This window comes from Balaenoptera ricei, chromosome 20 (assembly GCF_028023285.1).
Source record: "Balaenoptera ricei isolate mBalRic1 chromosome 20, mBalRic1.hap2, whole genome shotgun sequence".
Classification (NCBI taxonomy): domain Eukaryota; kingdom Metazoa; phylum Chordata; class Mammalia; order Artiodactyla; family Balaenopteridae; genus Balaenoptera; species Balaenoptera ricei.
The window spans coordinates 35,380,545-35,399,132 of record NC_082658.1 but is presented as its reverse complement, the minus strand read 5'-3'; the positions used below and the strand labels follow the sequence as shown (position 1 = coordinate 35,399,132).

Below are 18,588 nucleotides of genomic sequence, written 5' to 3'. Positions count from 1 at the left end.
ATATATAACATATTCAGGGGCATATGTTATGTCTGATTAAGACTTCTCTTACCCACAGTGTTTAGCATATTACCTTGCAAATATGTTCAATAAATATGTCTTGACTATAGTAAATCTTGGAACACAGTGCTTAACAGCTGCCGTCAGGTAGACATGGGGCTTAATCACAACTCATTAACTGTGTGAGCTAAAGCAAATTATTTAACTTATTCAAACCTTGATGCTCTCCTATGAAAAACAGACATGGCACTGCACAGGCAGGGTTGAGGATTCTTGCTCTAGACTTGAGCCACTGGTGAACCTTCAGGAAATTAGCCTTCTGTTTGATTTATTAGTGCTGCAATTAAGTTTAGTTATCTTTAGTAATACACTTTTGGAATGAGGCATATCTGGTCTCGTGTTTTTAAATCTTCTATTTTATGATATTCAAATCACTTTTTTTTTTTTGCACCACACAGCATGCAGGATCTTAGTTCCCAGACCAGGGATCAACCAGTGCCCCCTGCAATGGAAGCGCGGAGCCTTAACCACTGGACCTCCAGGGAAGTCCCTCAAATCACTTTTAGTAAATGCCAGAGATCTATGTAAAAAGACCTACTCTATATCCTCCACTCAGGATGAAGTCTAACTTCCCACAAGCTGTCCATACCAGCTCACAAGCTCTCACCTTGGTACACCAGGACTGCATAAGACTTCAACCCTTCTTGCTCTTTCAAGACCCCTTCCTAGAAATTGAAGCAGAGAAGAGAGTTGCTTTCACCCACTGAAGAGGGAAGTGACTCCAGGGTAGGCTTTTGGACAGACTCTCTGTACACACCGTTGGCTACTTCACTTTGGAATTCTAAGCAAGCCTATCCCTTGCTATTGCATCCACACAATCAGGAAGACTGATTTTGCTCTAGACACCTGACCTCAAATCTCAAATAGACCACTTTCGACACTGTACTCTCTCGACCTGCACTCAAATATTATCCCTGAACCATTCCCTACCAGCCACACAAATGCCGCAGCAGCTGGATGACCCCATCATTCTCAGCCCAGGAGCCTATAGCCAATCTCACTGAAAATTCCTACCCTACGGGAACTCCCTCATATTCCCATCAGCAAATCTACAGACATAACTGCATCCTCATCTCCTGCCGGTTACCACCCTGATATCCCACCTCATTTCAAAGGCTAATTTCTCAACAAGTGCACTGGGTCCCATCCTCTCAAAGACTTTGATCATATGGTCTTTTCCTCTCTCTCCTGGATCATAAGTCACTCTCTTTATATTGGATTTTTCCTTCGATTCATACAAAACAAGATCTAGCATTTCCCATTAAAAAAAAAATCACTCCCTTGTTACTGAGCCTGCACTCTAGAGCCCGCTAGCCACAACTACTGAAGCCCGTGTGCCTAGAACCCGTGCTCCACAACAAAGAGAAGCCACCACAATGAGAAGCCTGCACATCACAACAAAGAGTAGCCCCCGTTCTTGCAACTAGAGAAAGTCTGTGCGCAGCAACAAAGACACAACGCAGCCACAAATAAATAAATAAATAAATTTATTTTTTAAAAAATCACTCCCTGGAACTCTCATAACCTTCCAGCTGCTGCTGCATTTTCCTGTACCTTTTCATTTGCTTAAGCGTTGTCTACAAATATTGTGTTCATTTATTTATTTTTGACTTACTGTTTACAATCTGAGTTTCTTCTACACCACTAGATAGCAAAATGTTCTTGTCTAGGTAACCAGTCATCTCTATGTTGTCAAATCCAATGAACGCATTTTGTTCACATCTCAGTTGATTTCAGAGTAGCATTTTAATAGTCAACCATCCCTACCTTATTGGAATTTCCTTCTATATGTGTTTGTGTGACACCCTGCAGTCCTGATTTTTATTATATCCCATTGATTATTCCTTGCCTGTATCGTTTGCTCACTTGGCTCCTCTCTACCCAAACCCTAAACATTGGTACTCTTCAAACTCCAGCTGCCTCACTCTCATCTTCTTTCTCTATCCTCTCTCCGTATTTAAGCCAGGGGTTCTCAGTAGGGATTGATTTTGCCCACTAGGGGATAATTGTCAATTATGAAAGACATTTTTGATTGTTACATCTGGGAGGATGTCACTGGCATCTAGAGGGTAGAGGATGGCGATGCTGCTAAACACTGATGATTAATACATAATCCTACAATACATAGCCTCCCACAACAAAGGATTATTGGTCCAAACTGTCAAGAGTACCAACATTGAGAAACCCTGTATAACCAGTCCCTTGACCTCATATACTATCTGTGTGGTAGAAAAAAAATGTGTCATCTACTGGTATCTATTTTTCTTTTCTTTTTAGTAGTGAAATTGACACTTCAACCATGTGGCCAGTTTAGAGACTGTATGTTACAGCCTCTCTTGCAGCTAAGCAATATATAAGAGTTCTGTGTCACTTCCTTAAAAAGAAGATGCTGTCTTTTCTCGTTTTTCTGAATGATGGAATGTGGTCCTGGTGTTAGTGAGCCAATGTCAATCATTCAAAGAAAGATAATATTCAAGGGGATGACAAATCAATAAGATAAAGGTAAACTGGATCCTTGAATGACCTTGTGGAGTGGAGCTGTCTACCTAACCCAGACCACCCACCTCCTCTGAACCATTATGGGAATGAGAAATAAACTTGATCCACAGTATTTAGGGCCCTGATTTTTTTTTAATTTTATTGAAGCATAGTTGATTTAGAATGTTGTGTTAATTTCCACTGCACAGCAAAGTGACTCAGTTATACATATACATATATATTTTTTCATATTCTTTTCTATTATAGTTTATCACAGGATATTGAATATAGCTACCTGTGCTATACAGTAGGACCTTGTTGTTTATCCATCTTATGTATACTAAAACAAACACTCATTTTTTTTTTTGAAGATGCTGGCATTTATTAAAATACATATTAAATATGGGCAATCATCACCTCTGATTCATCAGTTCCAATAAGATCAACTTGTCTTTCAAAAATCAGAGGAAAACAGAATTAGACTCATAGACATAGAAAACAAACTTACGGTTACCAAAGGGGAAAAAAGGGGGAGGGGTAAATTAGGAGTTTGGGATCAACAGATATACACTACTATGTATAAAATAGATAAACAACAAGGACCTACAAAATAGCACAGGGAACTATATTCAGTTTCTTTTAATTACCTATAATGGAAAAGAATCTGAAAAAGAATGTGTGTGTGTGTGTGTAACTGTACACCTGAAAATAACACAACATTGTAAATCAACTATATTTCAGTAAAAAAAAATCAGAGGAAAACTAACATATAGCAGTTCAATGCTTTGGTTTTTGATGTTACTCGTGTTTGCAAACACTCATATTTTAAAACCACCACATTTTCTAGGAATTTCTATGAATTTTTTTAAACATCTTTATTGGAGTATAATTGCTTTACAATGTTGTGTTAGTTTCTGCTGTATAACAAAGTGAATCAACTATACATATATATGTATCCCCATATCCCCTCCCTCTTTCCTCTCCCTCCCACCCTCCCTATCCCACCCCTCTAGGTGGTCACAGAACACCGAACTGATCTCCCTGTGCTATGCGGCTGCTACCCACTAGCTATCTATTTTACATTTGGTAGCGTATATATGTCAATGCCACTCTCTCACTTCGTCGTCCCAGCTTACCCTTCCCCCTCCCCGTGTCCTCAAGTCCATTCTCTACATCTGCGTCTTTATTCCTGTCCTGCTAGGGCCCTGATTTTTTAAATCTTGGTTGGCGCCACAACTGACATACCATCTACATACTGATGAAGCTGCAGTTTGTAATCATAGCCTTGAGCTTTCCTCTAAACTCCAAAATTATAGAATTAAGTACTTATTTGATTTGTACTCTTGGATTTCTCCCGTACATCTCAAACTTAACATTTTCAAACTGAGCTCTTGATTTAACCACCAAACCACTTCTCTCCCAGCCTTTCCTTTTCTCAATAGGTGACTAGAAATTGTAAGCCATCCTTGATTACTTCCTCTCAACCCCAGATCCATTCTTTCACTTCTTCTTCCAAAATAAGCATGATGTACACCTACTTTTTTGCTTGCTCTAGCTACCATCCTGGTTCAAGCCACAGGCATCTCTCCCTTGATCACAGTGACAGCCTCCATACTGGGCTTCCTGATTTCTCCCTTGATCCTCCAATCTACATTCCACAGATAAGCCAGAGTAAATCTTTCTGAAATAAAAATCAGATAATTTCATGCCTTTTCACAAAAACTCTCAATGTATTCCCAGTGCACTCAAAATAGAACTCATATTTCTTACCCAGAGCCCACAGATCTAGTTCCTGGTCCTCACTACCTTACAACTTCATCTTGGGTCACTCTTTCCCTTTATGCTTGATGCCAAGCCACACTGATCTCCTTCCAATTCCTCACACAAATAAAGCTCTCTCTTGTCTCAGGACCTTCATTCATGCTATTCCCTTTTTCTGAGTGCATGTCTCTGTGATCTTTCCATGGCTGACCTGTCTTAGCCTGCAAATTCATATCTTCAGAGATGTTTCCAGGCTCATGCTAAATAAGCTTCTTCTTTCTCTCCTTGTTTTTCTCTATTAATGTGTCCTGTTTATTTCCTTTGTGGGACTTATTACCATTTATTGTTATTATACATGTACTTGTATGTGTGTTTTTATCTCCCCCATGACTGCAGGGATTCTGATTGTTTTATTCACCGATGTGTACTTACTATCAATGTTGCCAGGCACATAGTAGTCACTCAAGATTATGTGAGTATGAATGCTCACATAATGAGCATTATGTGAGTATATGTGTTCTTTATTTAAATTTAATTGAGTGAAAGAATGTCTCAACAAAACAAAGTTTACCCTATGTATCTCCTCATTAATTCTAACCAGCTGAAAGTAGGTTACAGTGAACATTAAGGACAGCCTCAAAAGGGAAAGAGGTTACATTCAGGCAATGTGAAACATAACAAGAGACTTAATGAGAGATGATTGGACACAGTGGAGGGTGTGTGTGGTAGGGAAGAACATGATGCTGGCTTGGGAACACAGATCTCTGCTCAAACCATCACTCAGTTCTAGTAATAGGAAAATATAAAACAGGTTCAACTCTTAGAGACTAATTGTTTAAGATGTAAGTTAAGAAGAAAGGAAACAGGGAAGAAGAAAAGAAGGAAGGGAGGACAGAGAAAGGAAAACAAGGTACAAAATGTTCTTGACATTTTTATTCCTATGCAGTCAAGAGCAAAAATCACCAGGGAAGAGAGAAATCTAATGAAGTACTTGGAAAACTTTATTACTGGAACTAAAGTGATTGGTGCTGGTCTTTGACAAAGATCTTGTTGAATAGTTGGCCTCCAGTCCCAGTCCCTGATGACAGGCTGTCTGTGCATAAATTATTCATGTCTTTTCCAGCACAAACTGGTCACACCACTTTCTTCTCCTTTTCCGGATGCTGCCTCTAAGAGTCTGTACTTACCCACGGTCTCCCTAACACTGTGCAGGATGTCTCATATCTGAGACTGATTTCACAACTTGTCAACATTGGCCCTGGAGATGCCAGTGCTTGATGTGTTTCCCTGATTTTCTTCCAAAGGGCAAAAGCACCTCGAGGATGAGGATCACAAGAAACCAACATTATTCCCAGGTCTGTTATGTACCAGGTATTTTACATGAGTTAAAAGTCAATTCTTCAGAAAACCCAATGTGAAAAGTATTACTACCCCCATTTTACACATGAGGAAAATAAGGCTAAGAGAGTTATGTACTTTTTCTCTGTTACACAGCTAATAAAAGGCTGTGTCTGGTCCATTTAACTGCAAAGCATGTGATCTCTGTATATATGGGACCTCAGCTATAAGACAGGAGAACTTGTGAGATAAACAAAACTACCTCACTAGAGCCAGAGTGATATTTTTAAAAACATAGACCTAATCATGTCACTCCCCTGCTAAAAACACTTCTTGAAATAGCTCCTTCCCACCTGGAGGTTGCGCGCACACACACACACGCACACACACACACACACTATTCAGAGTTTCATTTACATGACTACTTCTCTTCAACCTTTTCTATACCCCAAACCAGTGGTTCTCCAAATTCAGAGTGTGTATAAATTATATGGGAAAATTGTTAAAATTTTTAATTGCCCGGCCTCACCATCAGAAATTCAACATCAGTGGATCTGGGGAGGGGATCAAAATGTGCATGTTAAATAATCACCTGAAATGTTTCTTTTCTTTTTTTTTTTTTTTTTTTTTGTTGGTCGTGCCATGCAGCATGGAGGATATTTGTTCCCTGACCAGGGATCGAACCTGTGCCCCCTGCAGTGGAAGCACAGAGTCCTAACCACTGGACCACCAGGGAATTCTGTCACCTTAAATGTTTCTGATGCAGGTGTTTCCAAGGACTGCATCCTGAGAGGAATTCCAGGTTGTAAAATTTCATTATATTTTTGCCTTCCTCTCTGTAGATCTTTCATTAAACACTCATTTATTAAGAAACATTTGTTAAGCATTCACTATACTCCAGACATTTTTCTAGACTTTGGGAACATGGCAGTTACAAAGAAAACCACAGGGTTCTTGCTCTCATGGAGCTTGCAGTCTTACTGGAGTAAAACCAAAAAATTTAAAAATGCACATATGGTATATCAGGTGGCAAAGTGTATTATGAAGAAAAATAAGAAGACGGCAGAGTAGAAGGACATGCTCTTACTCCCAGAATCACAACTAACTACTGAACAATCATTGACAGGAAGACACTGGAACTCATCAAAAAAGATACTCAACATCCAAAGACAAAGGAGAGGCTACAATGATATGGTAGGAGTGGTGTAATCACAGTAAAATCAAATCCCATAACTGCTGGGTGGGTGACTCACATACTGGAGAACACCTATACCACAGAAGTCCACCCACTGTAATGAAGGTTCTGAGCTCCATGTCAGGCTTCCAAACCTGGGGGTCCAAAAATGGGAAGAGGAATTCCTAGAGAACAGACTTTGAAGGTTAGCAGGATTTGATTGCAGGACTTCGACAGGACTGGGGGAAACAGACACTCCACACTTGGAGTGCACACACAAAGTAGTATGTGAATCAGGACCCAGGGGAAGGAGCAGTGACCCCATAGGAGACTGAAACAGACATACCTGTTAGTGTTGGAGGGTCTCCTGCAGAGGCGGGGGGTAACTGTATCTCACCATGAGGACAAGGACACTGGCAGCAGAAGTTCTGGGAAGTACTCCTTGTCGTGAGCTCTCCCAGAGTCCACCATTAGACCCACAAAAGAGCCGGGTAGGCTCCAGTGTTGGCTCACCTCAGGCCAAACAACCAACAGGGAGGGAACCCAGGACCACCCATCAGCAGACAAGCAGATTAAAGTTTTAATGGGCTCTGCCCACCAGAGCAACACCCAGCTCTAGCCACCACCAGTCGCTCCCATCAGGAAACTTGCACAAGCCACTTAAATAGCCTCATCCACCAGACAGCAGACAGCAGAAGCAAGAAGAACTACAATCCTGCAACCTGTGGAACAAAAACCACATTCACAGAAAGATAGACAAGATGAAAAGGCAGAGGGCAATGTACCAAATGAAGGAGTAAGATAAAACCCCAGAAATAAAAACTAAATGAAGTGGAGATAGGCAACCTTCCAGAAAAAGAATTCAGAATAATGATAGTGAAGATGATCCATGACCTCGGAAAAAGAATAGAGGCAAAGATTGAGAGGATGCAAGAAATGTTTAACAAAGACCTAGAATAATTAAAGAACAAACAAACAGATATGAACAATGTAATAACTGAAATGAAGAGTACACTAGAAGGAATCAATAGCAGAATAACTGAGGCAGAAGAACAGATAAGTGACCTGGAAGACAGAATGGTGGAATTCACTGCTATGGAACAGAAAAAAGAAAAAAGAATGAAAAGAAATGAAGACAGCCTAAGAGACTGGGACAACATTAAACGCAACAACATTCACATTATAGGGGTCCCAGAAGGAGAAGAGCAACAGAAAGGACCTGAGAAAATATTTGAAGACATTATAGTCAAAAATTTCCCTAACGTGGGAAAGGAAATAGCCACCCAAGTCCAGGAAGCACAGAGAGTCCCAGGCAGGATAAACCCAAGGAGAAACATGCTGAGACACATAGTAATCAAACTGACAAAAATTAAAGACAAAGAAAAATTATTGAAAGCAACAAGGGAAGAATGACAAATAACATACAAGGGAACTCCCATAAGGTTAACAGCTGATTTCTCAGCAGAAACTCTACAAGCCAGAAGGGAGTGGTATGATATACTTAAAGTGATGAAAGGGAAGAACCTACAACCAAGGTTACTCCACCTGGCAAGGATCTCATTCAGATTCGATGGAGAAACCAAAACTTTACAGACAAGCAAAAGCTAAGAGAATTCAGCACCACCAAACCAGCTCTACAACAAATGCTAAAGGAACTTCTCTAAGTGGGAAACAAAGAGAAGAAAAGGAACTACAAAGACAAACCCATAACAATTAAGAAGTTGGTAATAGGAACATACATATTGATAATTACCTTAAATGTGAATGGATTAAATGCTGCCATCAAAAGACACAGGCTCACTGAATGGATACAAAAATAAGACCCATATATATGATGTCTACAAGAGACCCACTTTAGATCTAGGGAAACATACAGACTGAAAGTGAGGGGATGGCAAAAGATATTCCATGCAAATGGAAATCAAAAGAAAGCTGGAGTAGTAGTACTCATATCAGATAAAATAGACTTTAAAATAAAGAATGTTACAAGAGACAAGGAAGGACACTACATAATGAGCAAGGGATCAATCCAAGAAGAAGATATAACAATTATAAATATATATGCACCCAACATAGGAACACATCAATATATAAGGCAACAGCTAACAGCTATAAAAGAGGAAATCGACAGTAACACAATAATAGTGGGGGACTTTAACACCTCACTTACAGCAAAGGACAGATCATCCAAACAGAAAATTAATAAGGAAACACAAGATTTAAATGACACAATAGACAGGATAGATTTAATTGATATTTATAGAACATTCCATCCAAAAACAGAAGATTACACTTTCTTCTCAACTGCACATGGAACATTCTCCAGGACAGATCACATCTTGGGTCACAAATCAAGTCTCAGTAAATTTAAGAAAATTGAAATCATATCAAACATCTTTTCTGACCACAACGTTATGAGATGAGAAATCAATTACAGGGAAAAAAACGTAAAAAACGCCAACACATGGAGGCTAAACAATACGTTACTAAATAACCAAGAGATCACTGAAGAAATCAAAGAGGAAATCAAAAAATACCTAGAGACAAATTACAATGAAAAACAATGATCCAAAACCAATAGGATGCAGGAAAAGCAGTTCTAAGAAGGAAGTTTATAGCAATACAAGCCTACCTCAAGAAACAAGAAAAAATCTCACATAAACAATCTAACCTTACACCTAAAGAAACTAGAGAAAGAAGAACAAACAAAATTCAAAGTTAGTAGAAGGAAAGAAATCATAAAGATCAGAACAGAAATAAATGAAATAGAAACAAAGAAAACAATAGCAAAGATCAATAAAACTAAAAGCTGGTTCTTTGTGAAGATAAACAACATTGATAAACCATAAGCCAGATTCATCAAGAAAAAGAGGGAGAGGACTCAAATCAATAAAATTAGAAATGAAAAAGGAGAAGTTACAACAGCCACTGCAGAAATATAAAGCATCCTACTACTACAAGCAACTCTATGCCAATAAAATGGACAACCTGGAAGAAATGGACAAATTCTTAGAAAGGTATAACCTTCCAAGACTGAACCAGGAAGAAATAGAAAATATGAACAGACCAATCACAAGTAATGAAATTGAAACTGTGATTAAAAATCTTCCAACAAACAAAAGTCCAGGACCAGATAGCTTCACAAGAGAATTCTATCAAATACTTAGGGACGAGCTAACACCTATCTTTCTCAAACTCTTCCAAAATATATCAGAGAGAGGAACACTCCCAAACTCATTCTACGAGGCCACCATCACCCTGATACCAAAACCAGACAAAGATACTACAAAAAAAGAAAATTACAGACCAATATCACTGATGAATATAAATGCAAAAATTCTCAACAAAATACTAGCAAACAGAATCCAACGACACATTCAAAGGATCATACACCATGATCAAGCGGGATTTATCCCAGGGATGCAAGGATTCTTCAATATATGCAAATTAATCAATGTGATACACCATATTAACAAACTGAAGAATAAAAACCATATGATCATCTCAATACATGCAGAAAAAGCTTTTGATAAAATTCAATACCCATTTATGATAAACACTCTCCAGAAAGTGGGCATAGAGGGAGCCTACCTCAACATAATAAAGGCCATATATGACAAACCCACAGCAAACATCATTCTCAATGGTGAAAAACTTAAAGCATTTCCTCTAAGATCAGGAAGAAGACGAGGATGTCCACTCTGAACACTATTATTCAACATAGTTTTGGAAGTGCTAGCCACAGCAATCAGAGAAGAAAAAGAAATAAAAGAAATACAAATTGGAAAAGAAGAAGTAAAACTGTCACTGTTTGCAGATGACATGATACTATACATAGAGAATCCTAAAGATGCCACCAGAAAACTACTAGAGCCAATCAATGAATTTGGTAAAGTTTCAGGATACAAAATTAATGCAGAGAAATCTCTTGCATTCCTATAGACTAATGATGAAAAATCTGAAAGAGAAATTAAGGAAACACTCCCATTTACCACTGCAACAAAAAGAATAAAATACCTAGGAATAAACCTACCTAGGGAGACAAAAGACCTGTATGCAGAAAACTATAAGACACTGATGAAAGAAATTAAAGATAATACAAACAGATGGAGAGATATACCATGTTCTTGGATTGGAAGAGTAAATACTGTGAAAATGACTATACTACCCAAAGCAATCTACAGATTCAATGCAATCCCTATCAAATTACCAATGGCAGTTTTTACAGAACTAGAACAAAAAATCTTAAAATTTATATAGAGACACAAAAAACCCCGAATAGCCAAAGCAGGCTTGAGGGGAAAAAATGGAGCTGGAAGAATCAGACTCCCTGACTTCAGACTATACTACAAAGCTACAGTAATCAAGACAATATGTTACTGGCACAAAAACAGAACTATAGATCAATGGAACAGGATAGAAAGCCCAGAGATAAATCCATGCACCTATGGTCAACTAATCTATGACAAAGGAGGCAAGGATATACAATGGAGAAAAGACAGTCTCTTCAATAAGTGGTGCTGGCAAAACTGGACAGCTGCATGTAAAAGAATGAAATTAGAACACTCCCTAACACCGTACACAAAAATAAACTCAAAATGGATTAGCGACCTGAATGTAAGACTGGACACTATAAAACTCTTAGAGGAAAACATAGGAAGAACACTCCTTGACATAAAGCATAGCAAGATCCTTTTTCTTCCACCTCCTAAGGTAATGGAAATAAAAACAAAAATAAACTAATGGGACCTAATGAAACTTAAAAGCTTTTGCAAAGCAAAAGAAACTACAAACAAGACGAAAAGACAGCCCTCAGAATGGGAGAAAATAATTGCAAAAAATCAATGGACAAAGGATTAATCTCCAAAATATATAAACATCTCATGCAGCTCAATATTTAAAAAACAAACAACCCAATCCAAAAATGGGCAGAAGACCTAAATAGACATTTCTCCAAAGAAGACATACAGATGGCCAAGAAGCACATGAAAAGCTGCTCAATATCACCTATTATTAGAGAATGCAAATCAAAACTACAATGAGGTATCACCTCACACCAGTTAGAATGGGCATCATCAGAAAATCTACAAACAACAAATGCTGGAGCGGGTGTGGAGAAAAGGGACCCCTCTTGCACCGTTGGTGGGAATGTAAATTGATACAGCCACAATGGAGAACAGTATGGAGGTTCCTTAAAAAACTAAAAATAGAATTACCATATGACCCAGCAATCCCACTACTGGGCATATACCCAGAGGAAACCATCATTCAAAAAGACACATGCACCCCAATGTTCATTGCAGCATTTTTTACAGTAGCCAGGTCATGGAAGCAACCTAAATGTCCATCAACAGACGAATGGATAAAGAAGATGTGGTACATATATACAATGGAATATTACTCAGCCATAAAAAAGAACAAAATTGGGTCATTTGTAGAGATGTGGATGGATCTAGAGACTGTCATATAGAGTGAAGTAAGTCAGAAAGAGAAAAACAAATATCGTATATTAACACATATGTGTGGAACCTAGAAAAATGGTACAGATGAACTGGTTTGCAGGGCAGAAATAGAGACACAGATGTAGAGAACAAACGTATGGACACCAAGGGGAGGAAAGTGGCGGGGGTGTTGGTGGTGGGATAAATTGGGAGATTGGGATTGACATATATACACTAATATGTATTAAATGGGTAACTAATAAGGATCTGCTTTATAAAAAAATAAATAAAATTCAAAAAAAAGAAAAATAAGGTAAGGTAAGGAGACAGTGATAGGATGCTATTGTATTATGTTTATTTATTTAATGTTTTCTCCTTAAAGGAAAAGGCCTCACACGCCTTCTTCACTTCTACATCCTAAGTGTCAGGGACCTAACCCCCAATAAATATCTCTTTAGGTAGGAATAGAACTACCTTACAGATGCTAGAAATAAAGATCCTTATAGTGGCTTTTATAAAGCTAAGAATGATGACATGATGCCTAATGCTGCCACCTAGAGTGGCCTATGTAAACATTCTAAAGCAAAACTAAGTGATTTAGAGCCAAGGAGCTTAAGTTTTATCACAAAAATAGAATAACAGGATTTCCACTTCCAATAAAGATGGAGTAACATGAGACTGGATTTCCCCTTCCACTAAACAACTTTTTAAGTGGGCAATATATATATATTTTTTTATATAGGTATATATTTATTTTATATATATGAAATGATGGTTTTCAGGCAGTGGACATTAAGCAATGCAGGACAGAGATTCCTTTAAAAACAGCAAACAATCAAAGTAAGCACAGTTGTCCCAGTTTACTATCTATAGATATCTTCCAGGCAACAGTGCAGGGAGGTGGAAACCAGGTTGAGCTCAGGCATTTTCCTGAACTGAGGAGAGAGAGCTGGGTGTCCAAAGAAATAAAGGTGCCTAGAATTTGTAAGGCAAATCCCTTGAGAGACAATATCTACACAGGTAGATTAAATTCCAGAAATGTTCAAAAGATCCCTCCCAAATTTTCAGCTGAGTACTGACCAGCACATGCATGTGAGGAAACCACATGAGGCTGTGGAAAGAACAACCCAAAGGAGAAGAGGTAACAATCACTGGATTCACACATCCAAGAATAGTTTGTGTTCTCACCAGCCAGAGTGGAAAACCTTGTAAGTCATGGTCAATTAGGTAGAACATTCAGAAAGATGTTATCTCTGTCATGGAGAAAAATTAGTCCTGGGTAAAAGGCTGCTCCAATCCTACCTCAGAAAGCTTAAAAGCAAGCCTCAAAAGTATCAAGCTACTTTAAGTAAGTAATGTAACTGCTTCCCAGAACAAAGCTAAAGAATACTTTTTAGAATATAAAAACATTCAGTACCCAACAATTTAACAATGTCTGATACAATCAAAAATTACCAGGCATACAAAGAAGAAAGAAAACACCACCCATACTAAGGAGAAAAATTAATCAATAGAAACAGACCCAGAAAAGACAAAATGATATAGTTAGTAGACAATGACATTAAAACAGTTATTATTACTATATTCCATATATTCAAGATGGTAGAAGTAAGACGAACCATGTGGAGATATGGAAGACATTTCTCAAAAACCCAATTGAACTTCTGGTGATGGAAATTTTAATGTCTGAGATTAAAAACATACTGTATGAGCTTAATAACAGATTATACACTGCAAAAGAAAATATCTGTGAACTTGAAGATATAACAATAGAAACTATCCAAAATAAAATACAAAGAAAAAAGAAAGACAAAAAAACCCCAGAGCTTTAGTAAGTTGTGGGACAACTTCAAGAGGGCTAATAATTAGTTGCAGTCCCTGAAGGGAAGAGAGAGAGGGATAAATAGAAAAACTATTTGAAGAAAAATAATGGCAAAAAATTTTACCAAATGTGATGATCACTATAAAACCCACAGATTCAAGAAGCTTAATGAACCCAAAGCACAAGAAATATAAAGAAAAATAAGTCAAGGTATGTCATAATCAAAATGTTAAAAACAGTGATAAAGAGAAAATCATAAAAGCAGCCGGGGGGCAGGGGGGAAGCACATTACATACAAAGGAATATAGATAAGAATAGTAACAGACTTCTCTTCAGGAACAATGTAAGCCAGAATACAGTGGAACATCTTTAAAACATGGAAAGAAAAAAAAAAAAAAAAAAAAAAAACTGCCAACTTAGAATTCCAAACCCAGAGAAAGTACCCTTCAGAAACAAATGTAAAATAAAGATTTTTTAAGACTCACAAAAGATATAAGGTTAATTACCAAAAGACTGTTTAAAATAAAAGTAATAAGAATGTAATATGAGATGTATAATTTAGACAGAAGTAAAATATCAATATATAGCAAAAAGAGCACAAATGCCAAGAGAAGAGGAATAGAATTACGCTGTTGTAAGATTTTTATACTATTTGTGAAGTGGTCTAATGTTACTCAAAAGTAGTCTATGAGAAGTTAAAGATGTATGCTATAAACTCTAAAGCATCACACAGAAGAAGGACATAGCTAATAAACCAATAAAATGGAATTTTTAAAATACTGAATTAATCTGAGAGAAGGCAGCAGACTGGGAAAAGGGAACAAAATATAGATGGTACAAATACAAAGCTAATAGCAAGATGATATATTTAAAGCAAACCATAACAATTGTGAATCATATTAATGTTAGTCTTCTTTACAGAAACACTTGAAGCTAGAAAACAAAGAAGCAATGTCTTCAAAATTCAAATGAATGACTTTCCACATAGAATTCTACACACACACTACTAATCACACAAGAGGGTAGAATAAAAATATTTTCGGTCATGAAATACTGTCTCAAGAAACTTAACTGTCTGGTTGGCAGCCGTACACTTCCTCACCCAGCTTCACCACGAAGGCATTGCCCACCTCCACCCCACCTTGCTTGGCAGTTCAGGCAACTTAATGCAACCATATTCACTGGGTATACCATACCTACCAGGTGCAGTCCTGAGCACTAGGAATCATAGATAGCTAAGTCACCGTCCACATCCTTAAGGAGGAGAGCAGATGTATACATAAACATTTCTAGACACAGCAGATGACAATCAGGGCTAAAGCAGAGCCCTGGGAATCTCCTGTGGGGAGATGTGGAATAGAGCAACTAATTGTGTCTGGAGCATTTGCGAAAGCTTCTTGAAAAGCGTAGGACTGTATCACATCTAAGATCATCCATCTGGCATCCCCAAAGACCTCTACACAATTTGTTTATGCTCTACCTACCAACAACCAACTGATATGCTACTCCACCGGGCACAGGGCCTCCATCCTACCTGACTCCCCTTCCTCCTCCACGACTCCCTCTACTCATATCTGCCAGCTCCCATAACACCCTGACATATATGTCAGACTCATTGGACCCTATAGTCTTTGTCATTGGTCTTCTCCATCACTGAAAGCACTTCTTTCTATTGATCTAAACCCTGCTCCACCCTTTCAGGGAATACTGGGGCGTTTCATTTCCTCTGAGCACTCCTCTGCCCCCTCTTTTGTAAGCATGATGCACTTATCGGGGAAGGCAAATGACCCCCATGTGCCCATTGCCTCTGTTCCCCACGCCCCCTGTAGCAGATAACCCTCCCTCGCTGGTCTCCAGCCAGCACACCTCCCACTGCACCCTAATGCACCTTCCCATGGTGCCCAATCAGGCACGGCCCCCAGACTGGAGTAGGCAGGTGAGTCAAAACTGTTTGCCACACCAGAGTTAAAAGTTGCACCATTTGCATTTAATCATGAAAGTAAATCATAACAACAAATGCTTGAGCACCAACTATGTACGAGGCCATGAAAGACAGCAGAGAGGGACAAGGTGCTGCCCTGCTTTCCGGAGCTCTTGGTCTAAGCTGGGCAGGTGAACCTATGAGGTGTCATCTTGTATCACTGGTAGATTGTCAGTACCTTGAGAGCAAGAGCCATTGCATCTACCTCTGTAATCCCTCTCACTGTACGAGCAGAGAACTTAGCACTTAGCCTCAATAAATACCAAGATGGTATCATCCACAAAAAAGAAAAAAATAAGAGCCCAATGCTACATTTCCGAGCACCTGGGCCGAGGCCTTGTCTCACTATCAGGGAGCCCCACCGGCAGTTCTGACACCCAGGCCCAGATCCATTCGCCTCTCCTCGATAGAGTTACAGAGCTAGGCTTTCTTTCTTACCTGTATCAGGCCTTTATATCCCGTTCTGACAGCCCAGGTCAAGGTAAATGGCACTGAGATTATGTGTCCTACATGGGGCTGATCAAAGTAGCTCGCTGCCTCCTGGGGATCCAGAGGTCCCAGGTCATGGGAAAACTGCCAAACCCCATCATTTTAGAAAAGAAGTCTTTTCTTAGCATTGCTTTGTTTGCCTGACCTGAGCCGAATGCTCCATGCCCACCTACTTGGCGGAAAAGAAATGAGCCAACATTTCAAAATGGCAGGAACTGAGTAAGTTTAAAACCAAACACCTTCATTTTGACAAGAAAGCAGTCATTCCTTTCCTCCATTAACAGAGCTAAAGAAAAACCTTTTACATTTGTCTATGGTTAAATGTCCTGACATCTGAATTATAAGTGTAATCTCATCTCTTGCCTGATGCTCACTTGTAAGCCTGTAAACACACCACTTGCACACCTGGATACAGCACTTGGGAAAAGAAACACGTTCTAATCTCTTATCTCAGCTGATTCTCCAACCTACAGAGTAAGACAGGCAAAAAAGGGATTATTAGTTACAATCATGTATGAGGGTCAAAGTCAACAGGAACAACAAAGAACAGTAACTGTGCCCTCTGGTTTGATAGGACCTGACTACACCCACCTGGTGGGGAAGCATACCTCCTCACCGTCCCGTGCCTGCCAAATCTCACCTGAGCTTTTACAGAGCTCCACCAGGACCTCGGCCTAGGGCCGTTCAGGCAACTTGGACTGAGCAACCTGAGGACACACCTTGGAGGCAAAGCTGCTGACTGTACATGTTGGTAACTGCTGGGTGGCACTGCCCGCATTTAAGAACGTTCGCAGTCAAGTGTTCAGAGGCACTTAGACCTTGTCCAGAGGCGGTAAAAAGCCTGGGGTCAGGTTCCAGATCTGCCACTGACTGGCTTTGTGGACTCAAGCAAGCAACTTTACCCCGCCTTACCAATACTTCATCATAAAATGAGAATAAGAAGGGCAGAAATGGCCCAGGTTTGTTGTCGAGTGTGAATGAGGCAACACATGTAAAACACGTGAGCCAGGGTCTGCATGGAGCTCACACGCATGGATGCTGGCTCAGATGCTGGCTCAGTTTACTCTTGTGTCTGTGTTACACGCTTCCCTGGCCTGGCTGCGCCCCAAGAACATCACAGAGCCTGGCATGGAGCAGTTGCTAACAACTCACTATAGGAGCCCTGGGTCAGCCGCCTAGCTCCCCGCCCACCCTGCAGGTCTGCATACCCACAGTGTAGGCATCTCTCCTAGGCGGTGGGGGGTGGCAGGGGCTGGCCTGAGGTCAGCAGCAGCTCCACGCCGAGGGAGACAGGCTGCCCCATCCACAACGGCTCCTACACCTCCTGGACTGCCCAGCAATGTCTGTCTACTGCCCATAATAGAACAGAACACTCAGGAGATAAAACAGGGCCCAACTCCCAGGCCCCATGTCACCCCCTCCCTCCGCTGTGCCTGCAAAGGAGCCAATGCCTGTGGGTCAGGGGCAGGGAGAGGCAGCATTCAGCTCACCAGATGTTTCTCCCCACCATAAAAACCACTCTTTGGGATGAACAACCCTAATTCGCAGTCACCTTTTTTCCAGTGAATGTAATGAGACCATAGGAACAGAAATCATTTTGTTCTGAATAAATTCATGAATCAAAGTTTAAAATTTAAAAAAAAAGAAATTTAACTCTCAAGCGCCCTTTCTCAACAAACAACTAGAAAATATACCCTACAACAGGAGAAAGTAGCCCAAGAAAAAGGAACCAGGAAACAGAGGATCCAACACAAGAAGGGGAAGAAGTTTCCGGAATGAAGGTAAAGAGACGTCCCAGGATGTTAGTTGGTCATCAAGCCCAGAAACCTACCAAGGTTGGCACAAGAAGTTAGAAAGTTCCAACGTGGGTGACTCCAAGAAAAAAATAGAATTGATAGACTATCAACTGAAAAGTGGCATGCAACTCCAGTAGAGCATATTAGAATGAATTAATGACAGATACGTGCAAAACAGGTAAATCAAAAAGTAAGGCAATGATTAATGCTGGGGAAAACAAACCCTTATTCAAAAGAGTAACATGTAA

At 39.6% G+C, this 18,588-nt stretch overlaps 1 non-coding gene across 1 annotated transcript; it reads right to left on the bottom strand.

Moving 5' to 3' along the window:
* Positions 1-6,300: 6,300 nt before the first annotated feature.
* TRNAG-UCC (transfer RNA glycine (anticodon UCC)) lies at positions 6,301-6,373 on the bottom strand. The gene has a single exon. It is a non-coding gene; the product is annotated as a tRNA-Gly (tRNA).
* Positions 6,374-18,588: the final 12,215 nt, after the last annotated feature.